The 6,638-nt window shown below is 31.2% G+C and overlaps 1 pseudogene; it reads left to right on the forward strand.

Annotated features, from left to right (window-relative positions):
- Positions 1-496: 496 nt before the first annotated feature.
- Positions 497-6,342, forward strand: LOC114282294 ((-)-alpha-terpineol synthase-like; annotated as a pseudogene).
- The last annotated feature ends 296 nt before the right edge of the window (positions 6,343-6,638 follow it).

Raw genomic sequence — 6,638 nt, forward strand, 5'->3', positions numbered from 1 at the left:
TTTTTAAAAAAACACTAATGATATAAATTGGACCAAATTAAAACAAAATTTAAAATTAAAGATCAAAATAGAATCAATTGAAAGTATAGAGACCAAGGTGACATAAGGGGTAAAATATAAGGACATTAATATCATCACACGTAGTATACAAATAAATATAATTTATTTTACATCTGCAATTTATTACTTTGTACTAATAATTACATTCATCAATCTTACTGTACTTATAATTTCATCTAAAATTCAACGATGAAAGATTTTGTTTTTTTTATCAAACAATGAAAGATTAATGTATATATTTATTTCTTCCTCATTCCTCTCTCACGCATATACTATCATTACACTTGTAATGTTGATAATATAAAATAGTACATTACATATACATGCATATATATATATATATATATCTGTACACTAGTTCAGTTTGCTCTGATCTGTATCTGGTTGTATGCCTTCAGTTTTGCTTCTGATCTGGTTGTATGCCCATCAGTGATGTATGCCTTCAGTTTTTGCTTCAGATTTGCTTCAGTTTGTATCAGTGCTGGTTGCTAAGGGTATGCTGTATGCTCTGCTGTTTGTATGTATGTATCTGATCTGCTTGTAGGCTCTGCCGTTTGTATGTATGTATGCTCTGCTCTGTTTGTTTGTATGTATGAATCTGCTGTAGGCTGTATGTATCTGATCTGGGCTTCAGCTGTGCTTCAGTTGTTCTTCAGTTCTGTGTCAGTGTTGGTCCCTCACCAACGTTTCTGTTTGTGGTGCTGTGCATCATCCCCCTCCCCCCTATCCTTTCTTGTCCCTTTATTGATGTACTATCTCCTTCTTGGAAGGTTTTTTCATCAATGAAGTTTTTGTTGATCAAAAAAAAATATCTGCAGGGAGAGTCATATGAAAAATGGGCAGCTAAGTTGAAGGAAGATGTGAAAATGATGATAGAGAAGCTGGAGGAGCCATTGGAGTATTGCTACTTTTATTAATTGATATATCAATTAATGTATCAATATATATTATGATATTATCATTTTAAAGTTATAGACCACATTATATAAATTATAAAAATAAAAAATATTTAAAATTATGTCATATTATCCGTTAATACACTAATTAATTTATCAATTAATATATATATATATATATATATCTTTATTCAATCAATTTGGGATACAATGGTTAGTTAAAAGTCATTTTAAAACTTTTAACTCATTTTGAATCACATTATTTCTCACATTTTTTATACGTTTTTTCAAAAAAAGTCAAACAATCAGCTTTTAACCATCTTTCCAAAATAACCTAGTAAGTTTTCATTTGGGATGTTGATTGACTTTTTGGCTATTTTAGCCTAAGGCTAAAAGGCTTAGTTTGGAATGAGTTTTTTGAATTTTTTGACTTTTTTAACATATTTTATCTTCTTCTTCTTCTTCTTCTTCTCCTTTTTTTTTTTTTTTTTTTTTTTTTTTTGGGCTAAAATAGCCAAAACAAAAAAAACAGCCTATGCCAAACATAGCCTAAGAATATCAATTAATATTTCAAAACCATCCCAATTTCTTTTTTTGGTAGGTAAGTCATATATTTTACACTAAAACATTTAAATGTTACAATAAAGTTCATTGCATGTGTAAAAAGCAACACACCCTTCAAAAAGGGAGACACTCATAGCTACTAACTCACAACTTGTCTCGATTGGCAACTTTCAATTTTAACCAAAAAATTAAAAAGTCATTATAAGTTATCACATCACTCTTTCTATTTTTCTATACATTTTTTCATAAAAAATCAAAAAATTACTAAAATAATATATTCTCAAATGATATAGATTTAGATAAGTCCATAGTTAGATTAAAATAGTACAACACATTGAACAAATAAATTTTAAGGGAAAAGGTTGAGATTTCCTTTTTGGGGAACTCTCACCACCATCCAATGCATTGTGATTGGCTAAATTTTTGTTTTGTTTTGTTTTTTCCTCAATGTGTCTATGGGATTGTGGGGGTTAAAAAAAAAAAAATAATAATAATCTGTATCATTTCCGAAATTTTAAATAAAGTAATGTCCAAGCAACACTGTTAGGATAAGAAAACTAGTCAAAGGCTTTCAAACCACCCATTACAATACCCAGCATGGATTTGAACAAACTAGTAGCAAACACTGTAGCAGCCCCTTAGCAATTCAACAGTAACAACAGCAGGCACACATAAAGATCGGTCAGCCAAAACTCCGACTGTGCTGGAACAAAAATACCATCTCTCACATATATAAACGTCTCATGGGAGCCCACAAACTCAAGGCTCTTAATGGCAAATCAAATATTTCAAAAAAAAAACACATAAATTTACCCATCAATAAGAACCACTACAATATTTTGCATACACAAATAAGAATCTAGAAAGAAAAGAAAAAATTTCATACTCCCTCCGTCCCAAAATATTGGTCCTTTTTGGGGAATCCAACTTTTTTTGGTAGTACACTTATTAGATTTGAAAAAAGTTAATTTTCCAAAATTACCCTTTTGATAGTACATTTTTTGGGAATATCAATGTCATAATTGTACTTTTTAAATTGTTTATTAATTTAAAAGAAGGGCAAAATAGGAAATTTACATTATTTTGTACTTGATTTATAAAGAGGGACTAATATTTTGGGACAATGAAAAATGGAATAAGTGACTAATATTTTGGGACGGAGGGAGTAGCAAATTTGGATAATCGAATTGGGTTCTCAGTTCTCAGCATGAAAACTCGCACACAAAAAATGGAGAACACCCCATCTACTATGTAAAAGCAAATCTTGACGTAAGAGAAGGGGTAACACAAAAAATTAGGCTCTATAGCATAACGGAGATATCTCCAAAAACACAAATCTCCCTTTAAAAAAAATAAAAATCCAGTATAGCCTAAGGGGGAAGTATCAGAAATCTCAAGGAAGAAGACGGGAATTTATTCCTATCCCCATTTCCCTGATATCATTACAATTAAGTAGGGAGGCCGTGCATCTCTTGGACTAATAGTGGCTCCACCACTATTTATACAATATAAATATCTTTTTGTCTTAGTCATTGTAATTCATCGCTCTATATTTTTTTTATATTTTTTTATGTGTCTCAATTTGAATTCACTTTGAAAATATAAATAGTTTATTTCAGAAGTTTGATAATAAAAGTTATTCATATAAAAAAATTAAATTTATCAGACAACTATAAACATAGAAACAAATAATGTTTTATTTTACAAAATGAATTATTTAAATTTACAATCATATTTGCTATTTATTTTATAAAGTAAAATATGATTTGTTCTTGTATTTATAGATATTCAATGAAATTAATTTTTTGCATAAATGACTTTTATTAGGAAACTTACAAAATACACGGTTTAGATTATCGATATGAGTCCAAATTTGAACTCATAAGAGGAGTATGAATGAGTATAGAGAAATGCAAATATACACTGGAGCTTATCCCTTGTAATTAGCAATTAAAAGTATACTTTGTTGCTTGTAGAAGTTTTCAATAATTTTAAGGACAAGTTTGGGCAATTCAAGGAGTCCTTGAGTGAGGACATTAAGGGGCTGCTATCCTTGTATGAATCATCGTACCTTTTAATGGAGGCTGAAAGCATATTGGAAGAGGCTAGAGATTTTGCAACTAAACATCTCAAAGAATACCTCAAGAAGAGCACAGATCCAAATCTAGCCATGCTAGTGAGTCATGCTTTCGTGAGGCCGAGGGTTTGGTTAGATGGTTGTGAGTAGCAGTAGTAGGGATAGTCTATACTATCTCGAATCTCTCTCGCTTTTCTGTCGTTTTTTTGTACCTTTAATTTCATGTTTTTTAATGAAATTTTTCTTTGCTGATCAAAAAAAAAAAAAAATGCTTTGGAGCTTCCACTTCATTGGACCATGCCAAGAATGGAAGCTATAGGTGGTTCATTGATGCATATGAGAGGAGATTGGACATGAACCCTACATTGCTTGAGTTTGCCAAATTGGATTTCAACATGGTACAAGCAATTCATCAAGAAGATCTAAAACACGTGTCAAGGTAAGATAACTTATATGGTTCACATTTCAAGTAAAAGAGTTGTTATACAGTTCTAACTTTTATTTCACCTCTTATGCGCATTCACACAACATCATATGGACACGTCAGATGCACCATAGTTTGAAAACAGTAGTCCACATAGGAGGTGAAACAAATCAATAAAATTCATCCAATGAAATTTTTTCCTAAGGAATCCTAATCAAACCATACTCAACAAAATCATAGTTAATTTATGTATGTAGTTGTATTAATTTTTATTTTTGCTTTTTGTCTCTAGAATTTCTCTTATTTTTATCATTCTTCATCGGTTTCATTGAATATAGGTGGTGGGAGAGTACACGTTGGGGGAAAAGGTTGCCATTTTTGAGGGATAGGGTGATGGAGAATTACTTATGGTCTCTGGGAGGGGCTTATGAGCCTCAATTCCAATATTATAGGAGAATGGAAACAAGGATCAATATACTAACAACATGTTTGGATGATGTTTATGATGCTTATGGTACCTTGGATGAACTCGAGCTCTTCACAGATGCCGTTGACAGGTTGGTGCAATTTCTGGCAAGCTAAGTGTTAATAATTTATATGTAAAAGTTAAAAGCATTTCATTCCCAGGTAAGCACCACTATCATTTTTTACATAAAATTTGACACAATTTTTTTGTTTCTCAGATGGGATGTGAATGCAGTAGAACATTTACCGGATTATATGAAGATATGTTTCCTTGGTTACTATAATTGGATTAATGAAATGGCTTATGACACTCTTAAGGAGCATGGAGTTCACATCCTCCCATACCTTAAAAGAAAGGTGTTGCACACTTGAAAGAAAAAAAAAGAAAAATCAAACAAATATACATGTAAAAATTTCAATAATACTATAAATTCTAAAAATTTATTCAAAAATTTCAATGTGTGATCCAAATTCATCTTATGCATAGATTCCACAATACATCATTTGAATCACAACTACTCTTTCTGATTCTAAATAAAATTCACGGCATAAATTCTGAGTTTGTGTCTTTCTTATAAAAATTAATACGTAACTTAGATTTATTTAAAGTATATTTCTCACACATTTAAAATGAATTTCAGTTGTATTGTAAATTTTATGTGTGTATATATACCTATCATTTTTATCTTATTTAATCAAAGAGTAATCATATACAAATATAAAACTTATAATAAATCACTTTCATATCATTTTAATAAAAAATTATGTATAGAGATTATGTTTTCATAAAAAGTACCTTGTGAGCTTATTTGAATTGCTGAAGTTGATTGTATTTGATCATCATCATCATCCTCATCATCAATCTCATCATCATCATCATGCTATTAATATTGTATTTGTAAATGTTGCAGTGGCAAGACTTAATTCACTGTTATGTAAAGGAGGTAAATTGGGCCCACGGTGGAGTAATACCAACAATGGAGGAGTATGTGAACCATGCATGGACATCTGTTTCTGCTCCTGTCCTGCTAACACATGCTTATCTTCTAAGCACAAATCCCTTATCAAATCCCATTACCCAAGAAGAGTTGGACTCCTTAGAGAACTACCATGATTTAATCAAGTGGCCTTCATTGATTGTTCGACTTGCTGACGATTTGGGCACATCATGGGTGGGTAGCCTGTCTTCTTACTCTTGCTTGTGTTTTTTTGTTTTCTAATTTTTAGAAGCATTAAAAAGTTGTTTTCAAATTTAAATGTATATATATATATATATAAATGAAAATGAACGGTATTTTCATACTGTTTCTTATTTTTGTTTTAGAAAACATTAAAAGCAAAATGAAAAAAATGAAAACGTAATGTTGACAGAAAATCAACACGAGATAGTATTAGGCAACATTGAATAAATGTTACACTCACATTATTATATTTGTATTTTTTGTGATTGATTATATGATTGATTCCATGTCTCTAGAATGATTTTAGGAAATTAGGATCGTGTAATGATCTACATTTTCTTCGTTTTTAAAAATCATTTACTTAGGATGAGGTAGAACGAGGTGACAATCCAAAATCGATCCAAATTTACATGCATGAAACTGGTGCCTCTGTAGAAGATGCTCGTGATCATGTTAAACAATTGATTAGTGAGGCCTGGAAGAAGTTGAATGAAGCTCGACTTGTGGATTCTCCCTTCAACCGGATTTTTGTGGAGATTGCAACTAATCTTGCCAGGGTTTCTCAATTCACGTACCAGCATGGAGATGGCCATGGCCATGATGTTGGAGGCAAGAACAAAGAGTGTGTGTCTTTGCTACTCGTTGAGCCCATTTCCCACCCATAGACAAATCTAACGATGTTTGAATTTTAAAGTTGAACAATAATGTATCTTTGTGTAAGGTTATAAATTGTAAAAACTTTCAGCTCCTAGAATGACAATGTTTGGATTGGTGCAGTTCAATAACTACCTCCACCTACTCTTCTCTTTTAGTATGTCTTTCGATTGAGTTGTCTTTCTAGCATTTTGGTCCAATTGCAATTACATCTATTCTAAGGATATTTGTATTGCTATGTGTCCAGCCTTTACTAGTGAATTTGAATTGAGAAATTTACCCAAAAGTCTCATTCCAAAAAAGTATATGAAAAAACT

The sequence above is a fragment of the Camellia sinensis genome, chromosome 10, assembly GCF_055761805.1.
Source record: "Camellia sinensis isolate YWXY chromosome 10, ASM5576180v1, whole genome shotgun sequence".
Classification (NCBI taxonomy): domain Eukaryota; kingdom Viridiplantae; phylum Streptophyta; class Magnoliopsida; order Ericales; family Theaceae; genus Camellia; species Camellia sinensis.